The sequence below is a fragment of the Adiantum capillus-veneris genome, chromosome 8 (assembly GCF_014529385.1).
Source record: "Adiantum capillus-veneris isolate H3 chromosome 8, ASM1452938v2, whole genome shotgun sequence".
Lineage (NCBI taxonomy): Eukaryota > Viridiplantae > Streptophyta > Polypodiopsida > Polypodiales > Pteridaceae > Adiantum > Adiantum capillus-veneris.
In genome coordinates, this window is record NC_140938.1 from 147037385 (window position 1) to 147051647 (window position 14263).

Here is a 14263-nt window from a genome sequence, read left to right on the forward strand (position 1 = left end):
CCTAGCCGAACATGATCTTTAGTGGTCACATAAGAAGTAAACCACTCCTTGTTTGGAGACACATGAAGTGATGCCCCTGAGTCTATAATCCAGTCACTCAGTGCATTTCCATCAGATGCTGTAAGAAGAGCTGAGTCCATTGTATTCTTCAAGAAGTAGATGTCTCCTGACACTAGACTGTCATCCTCTGCAACAGTGTTTGTCACATTTATTTCTTGAATCTTCACTGAGGACTTGTTCTTCTCACCATGGTCTTTAGCTTTCTCTTTGCCTTTTTCTGCTTTCCATTCTCTGCAGTCTCTTTTCATGTGACCCTTCTTGCCACAATGGTAGCATTCTATGTCACTCTTGCCTTTAGCACTACGGGACTTGCTACGAGACTGATTCCTCTTTCCACCTTTGTACTTTTCTTTGGTCCTTCCCTTGACAACTAAGGCTGTTCCTTTGCCTTTGTCCATTGTCTTTCTATTGGTTTCTTCAGTAAGCAGACTTCCTTCTACACCTGCTATGTTCAAACCATCTGGAGGTGCAGAATTACTCAAAGCTGTGCGAAAAGTGTCCCAACTTTCCGGCAATGTGATCAACAGGAACATAGCTCTAACAGGTTCATCAAACTTGACACCTTGAGCTGACAACTGACTGTAGATTGTGTTGAATTCATTCAGATGATTGGACATAGGTGTCCCTTCTTTCATCTTCAAGTCAACAAGCTTCTTAAGCCAGTATACCTGTGAAGCTGCACTGTGCTTCTCATAAAGATCACTCAGGTTTAACCATGCTTGATAAGCCGACATCTCGTTTGCTACATTGAAGTAAACGCTTTCTGCCAAAGTCAGCATAATGGTAGAAAGTGCCAATTCATCCATTTCGTTCCATTCATCTTCGTCCATATCTTCTGGTTTTATCCCCTTGAGCTTTATAGGTTTTATCTGCTTCTTTTGTACCAACACGTGCCAAATCTGCTTCTTCCACAATGGGAAATTTGTTCCATCCAGATTCTTGATATTGTAAAGAGCAGTGTCCTGTGATCCAGCCATAGCTACGCTTCACAGTAGTTTACTTTTCTGGGAAAAATTCGGCAGAGTTTCCCCTGTAAGCTGACCTCTGAACCAATATCAACCTGTCAAATGAACCAAGAAAGCTTCAGATTCTGCAGAAATTTTGGTAGAGTCTCCTTTGTAAAATGGCTATGGTGTACTTAAAACAGACCAAAAAACAGCTCAAAAAACACTGTCTCTCTGACACTGTAAGCTGCGGGTAAACCTGTCCTGCACCTGTACTATCTCTCACTGTCTTGTCACTGTCCTGTAAGCATAGACTGTGACAATGCCTCAACGGCAGTAAAGCAAAGATGCAATCCCAACTGTCTAACTCACAGTCAATACATCCTAGCTGCCTATCTAAGGGTGCTCGAGGGATCGCTCCAAGACCTGTATCACCGAAAGGATCTCAACATTCGAGAATCCCCCAGCTCAATAAAACCTCACTCGACCCTCAACAAAGGCTGCAGTAAATCTGACAGTACATAGACTTCCCACAAAGTCATACATCCACAAATTTCCCATTGTATGCTCTAACCGTTGCGGCGGTTGTTTGCTGCGTGACTCACAGCCAGCAAACCCTCAACAGACATACATCATCTCTGACAATACATCCCATGTGGAAGTACCTGGAATGTCAGGATGAAATCTGGAATATCAAGCAGCAAACACAAGCTACCTGATGAACTAGTGGATGTCGCCTACAGACTGTGTGTAGATGCGCCCGTGTCGTATGTGACACGCCTCCAAGAACTGTGAGCCGTCCTTCGATGTGTAGACAACCACAAATCAACACTCTGGGAGTGTCGATATCCTCAGTACCTGCAGTCGTAGACCAAAAACCCCAAATTTGCAGAGTAGGATCTGCACCCGTCGAGACCACGTAGTCGAAAATGGCCTGCGCAGACCTTTGTCGAAGCCGAACGGTGGTCGAGATTTGGGGCCGTGTCTTCGCTTGTCGAATTTCACTCCAATCTCAGTTGGTGACTCTAGCCTCCTGCAGTGCTGCACCGACCCTTGATCTGAGCTCTGATACCAGTTGAAGGAGTACGAGCAGAAGTGCGACGCGAGAGAGAGTGCGAGAAGAAGAGCACGACGATATGGTGAACTCGAGAGAGAGTGCGAGAAGAAGAGCACGACGATATGGTGAACTCGCTCTACTGTAATGTGTAGAGCATAGTGAGTTCTTATTAGGTGTTTACAAAAGAATATGTGTACATACCTGGCGGCCCGCCCACTTACCTGGGCGACCACATTGGGCTTTATACCCCAACACCGCTCCAATGAACCGTTGGATCCATGAGGGATGTTATGGTAGAAAACATTAGCGTTCTTAATAAGAAGTCTCCCACTTTTGTTTTCGAGGACGAAAACTCTTCTTAAGGGGGAAGTAATGTCAGGACAAGGGTAGGACCAGTCACGGCCAAGGGCCAGGATGGACATGCAGTCAAGGGGGTCCCTATATTTAGCAGGCCAAGGGTCTATATAGGGCATGGCTGGGTGGAGATTAGCATGTTCAGTCCCCATGCCTTACATTGATACTGATCCATCTGTAGAAATTGAGTCCCCTTCTACTCCAAAATTTACTGTACCCAACTCACTTAAGAGAGAAGTGGATTTTTCAACACCTACTTTGCAGAGTGCCCAATGTATTGCAACAATCCAAAAGAAAAAAGAGACAGTTATTTATGAAGACCCTACAGTGATTGATGAAAGGCTTTTATATTTTGCAGTTTCTTCTGAGGTTGGTGATAAGTTTGATTTGGTCTCCTGCATTTTTTATGCTCCATTTAATCTTGATGTGTTTATAGCTGAACAGAGGGAACACTTGAAGCTGGAACGAGAGAAGTTTGATCTTCACACTCAAGAGGGCAGGGTTAATGTTGGTGAAATGGTGGTAGTACATTTAAAAGACTGTGATCCTAAAAGACAGTCTTACAAGAAGTATAATCAGCTACCTCTTATGTACAGGCCCCATTGGTGCAACTTACATGATCGGGAGTGCAAGCTAATTCAAGAGTCCTTTGGATTTCTAATATTTTTTAAATGGATTATTTACAAGTCTTATGAAAGATCCTAAGGAGGTCATGGAGGAACAAGATTTACCAGCAGATGAAAAAGAGGAAAAGAATGAGGAATATATTGAAGTGACAGAGATAGAGGAGTCCATTGATCTTGAAGAAGAAGCAAAAGAGGTGAAACGAAGCAATCTTCTCTCAGTGAAAACCTCAGATATCAAGCTACCTCTAGACGTGTTAGGTTTCAATGAGCGGCAAGCCACCTTAATGCTACCAAGAGTGCCAGAGTTTAAATTTGGAGATAGGTCGTACATTTTCCTCCATGATATACAAAGTATTTTTTGTTTGCCGGAGGACTTTGCACTGGCCACTATCTCCAAGTATCAGGAGGAGAGGAATGGATTTGTTTCAGATGACAGTAGTGATGACGAGGCAATGGAGATCTTTAGTAACCCACTGGACTGCCTTAAAATCTGCTTTGAAAAGGCAAAAAAGTATAAAGAAAGCCTTCCTGATGAAGCCACATTTCAATCTATTCGAAATAATCTTAAGCCATCAACTAGTAAACAGGATATGGAGGATTGGTTTAAGCGACCAGCGCAGGAGTCAACCAGATCAGTCAACCTATGGAAGGATGAGTTTTTTTTGCAAGATGAGAGTTTCATGGTATAAATTCCTGCCCCCCCCCCCCCCATCTCTGTTTGTCTCTCTTTCTCTCACACATACACAAACACTTCTTTTGTTTACAATCATGGATTGCTGAAAAGGATGACTTTCTTCGTTGTCAAAGAAGACAATTCCGTGGTAGGGATGCAACTCTAGGAAAATATCTTCCTAGTTTATGCGAGGCACCCATTCTAATCTTCCACAACGGAATGTCACAAGAGGGGAATACTGCAACCTATGCTTTCAAGACATTATCTCGCTTTTTAGGTGGTCCAATGCTGCCACAAAATGGTGACAAAGTAATCCTCGTCGACAAGGTTTTTGGGAGAGAATGTTTTGGTTACTTGCCAGGATATATTGGGGGCCGTGCAGCATATTACTACACATACACAGCAATGGCATTATCTTTAGGGAAAGAAAACTCTACTGAACTCTTAGAGTATGGAAAACATTTAATGATCAGATACAAGGGGGAGGTTCCAAATGGTATTTGCAAATCATCAAAATGTTGAAATAGTTATGGTACATATTGAATTTAATTCTACAGGCATTTGGGGTACATCAATTGTCTAAACTCTAACTCTCTTGTTCCACCGATGATTGGTATATTGCATTGTTTCTCTCCACTTGATTTGACTTTCAAGAGCACTTGAGTTGTTGAATGCGTCTACTCGCTTTCTTTTCTGAATTTGCAAATGTCTGATTACCTGTACGATTGCTGAAGAGGCCAATACTTGGTTTGTTGCATGCGATGAATGATTCTGCGATAAAACCACTGAAATAACTCCTTTAGACCGTTTGCCTTATTTTGAGAGCCTCCATGTTGTGTGTGTCTGAAGTAGGCATTTCTAGCCATGTAATGAGACTTTTCCAGGTCCTGGGTGTTCCATATACGTGGATTCGCATACTTTTGGATGAAGTATGGCAAATGATTAAAAATAATGTGTTGCAAAAGAAGAAATTTATTTAGAAATTTAAACACAAACTTAGTACTAAGACTATATGAGGAGCTTTGAATTTACCATGTAATGAGTGATTTGAGTGTCAGTCCATGCTGTCTTGAAGGATTTTTTCAGTAGCTGAAGGTTCTGGTTAACTTGCTGAGATTATCCTGCGACCAATCATCATTCTCACACATTTGAAATAATATATCAATGGAATGCCACACATCACCCTTTGCATTGCGAGTTTTTGGCTCTTGGTCTTTCACTGCTAAATGAAGTTTTTTCCAGTGCATATACTCAACTTTGTTAATGTAGGTAGAGTGATATACTCTCCCTCGCTTTGTTAGCTTCACATCTTTCATACCTTGAGGTTTAGATAGGAAACGGCGTGCCTTGACCTCACCTATGGATGGTTTGCAGGGTACATCTTTCTCATTGGTTGAATTTTTTCGTCCCGCTGTATTTTCACATTGCCCCCATGTAGACCAATATCTGACAAAACTAGTTCCAAAGCCTCTAGAGCGACTTCTCGTTCAGATGACTTTTTGATTTTCCAAGCAAACCCAATGTACAGATATACCAACTTCTCTACAATTTGGCAGAGATCATGCATTGTACAAATATGGACATTAACAAGTGGTATATTTAGAATTGGTCGGAAATTAGAGTCTTGATTGCGACGAGTAGGAGCCTTTCGCCACCACTTTGGGTCCAGCACTTTTGCAGGTTCCATGCAATACAAGCATGGAGACTTTGCCATGGCACCCATTCCACAGTTATACATACACTTCACTGTTTTGAGGTCACCTGCAAGATGCCATTGAACTTGAAAGTCTCCTCTCCCATCTACAGCCAATACCTCTCCTTGATTCATTTGCCTATCAATGATATCTGGAATAGGGGTTTGATGGAATACCCAAAATAAAATGTCATGGTCTTCTTTATTTACTTGCAAGATCAATCCTTATGAGATACAAAAAATAAATCTAAAATTTAGGTACAATAGAGGGCTTGCTAGAGCTGCAAAATTGGAGATAACTGGATTACCTGAAATGCACCAAGCCACCATATGTTTGTTTCTGATTGAACACTGAAGTATGAAGGGTCATGAATGGGACATTTGGAAAGGGCCCTATTCATCAATGTGATTGTAATTCGCTCTAGCTTCTTCTCTTTAAGAATCTCACACTCATCTAGCTTCAAAACAAAATGTAGAACACCACCTGTCTCTTCGAATGTGATAATGTAGAACTCTACCATTCTAGTTTGTAGCAAAGTGAGGTCCATGAAGATATTGTTGTACTCATCATAAGTGACAGTAGTTCCCTGTGAGCTATAAATATCTTGAATATGAAATGGACATCCAATGAAGTCTGTCTATTCATTATTGAGATGTAGTCTTTCCTTCCAAACACTTGCAGCTGTTGGTAAAAGCTTAGACTTTATTCCCTTCTTCACAAACATGGAAGAGACTGTTGAATAGTTGAGTAGCCTCTTTTGCTAACTCCAAGGAAGTCCAATGTACCCTGTATATGCTTGGCAGGCACTGCATTCTTTGAAATGACTATGTCCACGACATCTCGTTGCAAAACCTTAAACTTTTTGTCATGCATGATATCCTTTGCAAGACCACTAGTTATCAATGGCTTTAAGTGCTTTCCTACATTGGCCTTTGGGTCTATGTTTTTTTTTTTTTTTGGATAGATGGAATCTCTACAAAGAAAGCATAACTAAGATAAACAAACACTTAGATTAATTTAAATTAATTAGACAGTTTACAATGCTCACATCAATGCTTGGATTCTTTTCTTAAAGCCGCCAGAGCCTACCTTCAACGTTTCAAGATTCCGTAGTTTTTTCTTTCGCACATGCGTGCCTAACATTGTCTCTTTGTTTTGTAATGACCGTACCTTTGTTCTCAAGACCTGTGATTCTTGTGTGTGCTGCATTACAGTCTTTTGGTCCTCATGATGCAAGTTTGAAAGTCTTTGAATCTCATTTGCTTGGTGCTTCACCATGTCTATATAAGTTTCTGATTTGTTGTTTAGAGTTTTATAGTAGCCAAGCAATCCATTCTCTCCATTACCTGCAAAGCTCAATAAGTTAGTGGGATTTGAAGATGCTGGGAAAGCATTTGTCATCAGATTCAATGGATAGAGTGAGCCTTTTGTCCAAATATCTAAGTGTTCTTTCTCCCTTTGCTCCGAGTCTCTCTGTCATGATCGGTGTCACTTTGATGTTAGTTTTGCCTCGCTTACACAGTGGCGTATATTGGGGATCCAGGTCAATCTATAGATGATAGAAGGGTCTTTTAAGGAGGACATTTGTCGGGGTGGAAGAAGAAGCCATGTGTGCAACAGGGCAAGAATGGGAGGATTTCTTTAAGGTCAGCGCACAAATAGTGAGAGAGTAATGAGAGAGCAGGTTTGGAAGGATACGTCCTATTTCCTTTACTCATACATTCCATGTATAGAAAACTCCCTCCAATTATAGGACGTTCACTAAATGCAACTGAAAACGATTTAGCCTTCAATCATCACGGCCATTATGACACTGTGGCAAGAATCTACTTGTAAGTACACTTTTCGAATGGTTATTCCAACTTTACATTTGCTTTTACCACACCTATTTTCTAGAGAGAGAATTCAAAATTCTATTTTTCTTAGAAGGCCATCCAAATGACCTCCGAAATTTCCTAATGGCTTAGGAGGCCTCTTGATGAGACCCCCAAAAGAAGACTCTCTCCCATACGAGAGGAGGAATCCAAAGAACAAGAAAGTAATGAATCCCTAAGTTCCTTTGAAGATGTGGCTCCACGAAGACGGCGGTTTAGACGATCGCCAACTCCTCCCAAGAGGAAACGGTCAACACACAGTCCTTCTCCTCGTCACTCCGAAAGGGAAGAGAGGAAACAAAGGAAGAAAAGGTCAAGAAAGAGGCCACCCTCTTCTCCTTCTTCTTCACCTTCCTCCTCTCCCGATGAAAGCTATGGCTATTCTCCTAGACAATACAAGAGGGGAGGACATCGCAAATCATACCCTACATGGCGCAGATCACAAAAGCTCAAGAAGTTCAAAGAGGGAGGAAAGAGTATCTCTTTTCTCACCTATGATGGTACCTTTGGTGCCACCGACAAAGTATTGGCCTTCATCCAACAATTTGATGCGGCCTTTGGAGACGAGGGGTTCACGGAGTCTTCCAAGCTACACCATGTAGCTATGCACTTCCAAAAATCGGCTCGTCAATGGTGGGCTAGCCTTCGTGGCAATGGTGAAGCCCCAAAGACATGGAAAACTCTACGAGTTTCCATCATGAAGCAAATGTAAATGCTTTCTTAATGAATAATGATTTTGTCTTATAAGACTAATCCTCTTTTCTGCACAAATTTAAATAGTATGCATGCTTAGAATCATGTTTGTGATGACGACGTCACTCAAACACCAAGTAGAATTTTTCACTCTACTTTGGGAGTATGATATGGACTAAAGAGTAGACATGCTCGCGGTGGCAGGTACGTCTCCCAAGAACTAAATGGACTAGTCATCCATTCTGGAATGATATCGCAAGGTAAAAAGGGATCCTCTACCCGCTAAGAAACGTAGACTAATGACTAAGACTTTATCTCTTCTACCTCATAGTCGAGGACGACTATGATTTCAAGAGAGAGGTAATTTCATAAAATCTAATATCTAACCAACCCAAATGATTTTCTCATATTAAACTGATCATTTAATGTGGGAGAATAAACAAGAAGAAGGGTTAGAATATAGACACGTGTTTATGGATCTGTCTCAACACGAGGCCAAGGTTAAACGGTGTCCAAATGAGAGATGGTATGTTGAAGAGCAATGCTACCTAATGGAGCTTAAAGACCATAGGGTTAGCTTCATTAAAGAACTCCAAAAGTTAGTGTTCAAAAGTCCTTTGACCTTAGGCAAGCTAGGGCTGACCTTGAGGTGAGAATCCTACCCAAGTATGAGGTGCTTGTTGGCTTGCTAAGCGTTAGTCGGAACCTTACCCAAAAGGTTGAAGAATTTCTCACATGTTTAAATGACTAAAGTTCTTGAAGTGTTCAATTCAAACATAACTCTCAAGAGGCATGAATGTTTCCATGCTTGACTAGACTAATTGAAGTATTCCATTCAACCAAATGACTTAATAAGCATAAAAGACACATGTTCAAATTATCCTCCACATGTGGCCCTCATGATGTGTTTGAATGCTATTGGATAGGTTTTAACAGGGTCCAATGAGAATTTAGATATATAAAAATAATTAATTAAGTTCTTTCTCTCAAAGAGAAAAAAGAAGACACATGTCCAAATGAAAGAATAAAATAATACAAAAGATAGATAGAGAGAGAGAGAGAGAGAGAGAGAGAGAGAGAGAGAGAGAGAGAGAGAGAGGTGTGGACCAAGCATGAGAGGGGGGGTATACTCTCCCACACACACACACACACAAACACATTCTCTCATTGTGTGGAGTGCAAAGTGCAAGCGCTACATCTCCTTCTCCAAGCTTGTTGAGAAGTGGAGAGCCTACACCAACAATCTTGGCTATGGAATGAAAATCCAACCAAGAACATGCTTCAATGCTTATGCTTTTCATATTCTTCATCTTCATTACTATGCTATTATGATATGCTAAGCAAGAAGAGTGATGATAAGTGAGGAACTATTTCTTTCTCCTATGGATGATTCTTCTTCCTCTTCCCTACCCTCATTCCCCGCTAGCTCTCTGTGCCTTTGAAGGCGTTTGAGGCTTTGGGATAGTTAATGTTTTTTGCAAATTTTATGTTAAGCTCGTGATGCATGAAGCTTTCCATCTTCATAGCATCGCCATGGTCACAAGAAACACAAAAATTGTATTGTAACAAGTCTCTCTTGATGGGAGAATCTATGATACAAACGCCTTTTGGAGGGGGGACCGGCTCCAAGTAAATCCGGTCCTCAACTATTGTCACGTTCTCTAATACTCTCTCTCTTGCAAAAGTATTGTTCATGCCAAGTTAATTACATACCATGTTTATGTTGGTACCATCAATTAAGTTCACCCTCCATTTTCTCAAAGTAATCTCACAAAAATGCTCACTCTAATTCTCTTAATTCGGCTATTCTCAAAGTTCGCAGGCCATTTCCATTACAACAGCTACCCACTTGGGTATACATGATGCAACATGTCCTTGTTGCAAAGGGCATTTGGAAATGTGTGAAAATTAATGATGTGAGACCTGGTTCCGTCAATATAGATTTTGTGGATAATGGTGCAGGTTCTAGAAGATCTACATGGACATTGGGGTCTTAAGGATGTGAAAGCTTATGCATTAATTGCGCTTTCCATTAGGCATTACATTACTCCATACATTTATTCAGCAGGAACATCAAAACAAGCGTGGGGTAGGCTAGCTTCTTTATGAAAGCACAAATCTGGCAATTTTTTCTTACCTTGGTATGGAGCTAGAGTCTAAGGTTATGCACGAGGAGGATGATATGAATGTAATTCTTACGCGGATTATAGATCACAATGAGTAGTGAATTGCCATTAGTGAGATCATTCCTAACAATACTCGTGTAGATATTTCTTGATGCTTTGGAAGATTCTTATCAGAATGTTGTCTCTACCTTAGGATTGGGATAGAGAATAAACCGGATGATATGAATTTTGATGGACTTGTCCTTGTATTTTTGCAATAGGCCCAATCTAGATAACATAGGGCTAAGTAGTGCACTATGGAAGAGGCAGTTTTGGCTGCACAACACAAGAAGAATGCTGCTATTGTCACTTCTAATGCTTCTAAGGTAGCATGCATACTCCCATAGTCAAATTTTTCTCTTTTAAGCTTTTTTCCCTCTCCTATAAGAGAAGAAACCCGAGGTCAAGTTGTGCAAAGAGATATAGAGAGAGGTTGTGTGTGTGTGGAAGGCAGTGAATTGAGCATGTGCTGATTGATTGGTGTTGTTTGTGTTAGTGCATCGAGCATGTGCGTATGGTTGTGTGCAAACGGTGGTTTGCCTGTGGATTGTGTCAACAAGTGTTGAAGGTGAACTCTAGTGGATTGGGGTGTGGGCTATAGAGAGGCATTTATTTGGGTTCCGGGTGTGTTCCCCTTTCCCCCTCTCCAACTCTATACCTTTGAGGACATCCCAATCTTCTTTGGGAATTTAGAAGAAGATGTTGATGATTTTCTTGCTGATATAAAAAATGGACTCCATCACGATGTTAAAAGAACCTACCATCAGGAAAGTGTTTTTTTCAAGGAATCATCTCCTTTACCATATTTCTTTCCTTCTACTTTGACAAATATTGAAGATGATGTTTATTTTCCAACTGATGATTCAAGTGCTAAAGTGTATGATAGAGATTCAAATGTGGCATCTCTTTCTCTTACATTCATCACAAACCTACAACAATCAGTACAAGATATCTCAAACGGTGTTGAGGATGATTTGACGATGGATACATCCAACCTTTTTGGCGGATGACCAATTTCTAGTTAGAGCAGGCGAAGTTTTTGTGCAATGTGACTCAATGGATAATGAAGATCTTAAAGGTAACTTTGATCCTAAGGAAAATTCTGATAGTGTTTCTTGTTTAACACTAGTTTGGTACCTAGACATTGAAATGTCCTGTGGACATTATAATGTCCTAGAACTTGGAAAAAATATAGGTCATTTCTATGCTCCAAACAATGTCAAATGGATTTTTCTAGGAAAGCTACCAATGGAAAAAATTTAAATATGCAAGAACAAGCCATTTTTTATATATAAAAATGTTTTTACAACTTAAATGGACACGTCGCCTATTTTTATCCTACCAACTCATATTGAATGGTTTTTTTCATAGGCCAATTGAATTTTGTTTGTTACAATACTTTATTGTGTTGCCTCTGCTAAAATGGGCACTCAGGAGTCTCTACTAAATGGCAATCATTTATAACGCATTTTGCTCTGCCTGTTTAGGAGTCAATAGCGTGTTGAAATGCACCGCTTGGGCTCTGATACCACTATTGGGTCACCGTGGCTATGGAAGATGCTATCGGTGCATAGCCATGGCAGGAGAAAGCTAGAGAACAAGCTGGAAAGAATGAGAGCAAAGAAAAAAACATGTTATATTTGAAATTGAAGCTTTTATATATAGAATTGGACTAATTGGACTAACCACCCTTTTTACCATGCAAACTCCAAAATAAACGGTGGTCTTTATCAGTTTGTGATAGGGTAGCTTCCCACACGGTTTAGACCGGGCTTGAGACCCAAAAATATTCCCTTTTTTTTAGAACATCTTAGCCACACAATGGCCAAAAGTGGATGGTGGATAATTGGCTGGTGGACTCTCATGTGAGAGGGAAACCCATAGAGGTCCCTTGGCATCTATAAATGGAGGCCTCTTCTACACATGATGGAAAATTTGGAAGTGCAAGCAAGAGAAAAGATTAGGTGAGATGACCATTGAGGGATTCTAAGCTCTTCGTAAATCACTTTAAATTTGAAGTATAAAGTTAGTGAGTGGCTACTTGCCCGTGGATGTATCGCATGCTTGGTTGAACCACGTATATCTCTTGTATGCACTCTCTCTCTCTCTCTCTCTCTCTCTCTTCTCTCTCTCTCTTGTTTATGTTATATCTCTCTCCAATAAGTACATCACTCTAATTGCTACTTAGCAACCCTTAATCCTATCATCAAGCACATAGGCAATCGATCTATGTGAAATTTGTCAAGTACATATATTAAGGTGGATATATTAGGCTTGCATTCGTGATGAAGGTGAGAGCATCATGTGCAGCCACACTAATCACAACTAGGAGACTCAATGCACAAAGAGAATAAACACAAATTGGATTGATTATTGAACTAGAGTGCTTAGTACATAGTGAGCCATTATATAGGCTTCTGGAGGGAGCTTTGAATGACATCATAAATGATGGTAGACATCAAGATCACTCCAAATATCTTCTAGGTCGTGCATGCCTCTCCATGACTGTATATGTGTGGGTGTGCGTACCATGTGGAGTCAATCCAAGTATCAAATAAAAGTGGTAGGCAAATCTAATAGGCAGATAAATTGAATCTAAACATAATGGAGTAAGGGGAGAGCTCCATGGTGTGGGATTAGGCACAAATCCTTAAAATCCTCCCCTTTTGTATTTGAGCACATCAAAATGTCAAAGATACCTTCTAGTGGGGTCTAAGTCTCCCATTGTCTAGATAGTTGTACAAAAAGAGTGCCTCTCATAGAGAGTGGTGGCAGTAGGGTGTAGGAAAAAATATATCTTTTTCTCTTTCAGTGTAATGGCAAGAACCAAGGCAGCAACAAGGAAGTCACAGAAAGGACCAGGGCTTGCAAAGAAAGCATGTGGAAGGTCTGCTAGTAAGAAGAAAACTTCAGGTAAACCAATGAAGATATTGAAGGGCCCAAGAATAAAGAATATTCAAAGAAACATGGGTTTATTTAGGGAGATCAGGAAAGCTCAAAAATGTATTGAGCTTTGTGTCCCTAAACTTCCTTTTCAAAGAGCAGTGAGACAAATCTGTGAGGAAGCATGTGCTGGTACAATGAGGTGGAAGGCAGTTGCCCTGCTGTGTCTTCAAGAAGCAGCAGAAGATTTTCTTTTGGAATATTTTAATGATATTACCATTGTTGCTGCTCATGCTCACCGTGTGAGAATAATGGACAAGGACAGTGAGACTCTTAAGAGAGTGCGTTGGAGATACGATAAGCTCCTTATCCCTAATGATTTTATTGATCCCAAAATGAAAGATATACTCCTAATACCACCAAGCCACCGAGTTCAAGGGGTTAAGATTCATGAGGTTACTCATGAGGTGAACACAAGAGCCATAGCTGAGCAAGAAGAGAGACGTCACATTGAAGCAGAGAAATTAAAGAGTATACAGTCTGCTGCTGCTGATGAAGAGGCCCAGAGGAGGAATTATGGGCAAGTTACCACAGAGCTAAATGAAAGAAACAATGATTTTTTACACTCCATGACAGAGGGACTGTTAGCAAGCATTCCCCTTGCTGATGGCAGTAGGCAATTAGCACTGGACTCTGTTGATATTGGGATATTGAAAGATCCAAATGCACAAATTACCGAATCTATTGTTTATGTATGCCTAAAGTAAGTGCTCATCTCTACCTTTAAGATCTTTCTTTGTTGGTACTTGGCCTCTAATTAAATCCTTGTTTGTGATTGTAGCTTAATAAAGATCCATCTCCCTCAAGAAACCCAAAATGAAATTTATATTTTAGATCCACAAATGTTTGTGCCACTCCGAATAAAGAACACCCCTCATGGCACATTGGAGAGATGGTTTATCCACTGTCCAATGCTCAAGGTGACAACACTAGTGTTGCCATACGAATCAGCAAATCATTGGAGCCTTATATGCATAGAATTGGACAAACAAGTGGTATGGACTATCAGCTCCATACAAGCAACACATTCAGAGATAAGAGTGTAAGTGTTGATAAAACCTTTAGTGTTTATTTGGGGTATGGTTGATGATCTAAATATTGTTAATAATAAATAACCTTCACTGTTTACAAATGTATAAAAAGATTACTTCATGTCTATGGAAAACTCTATGGAAATCAT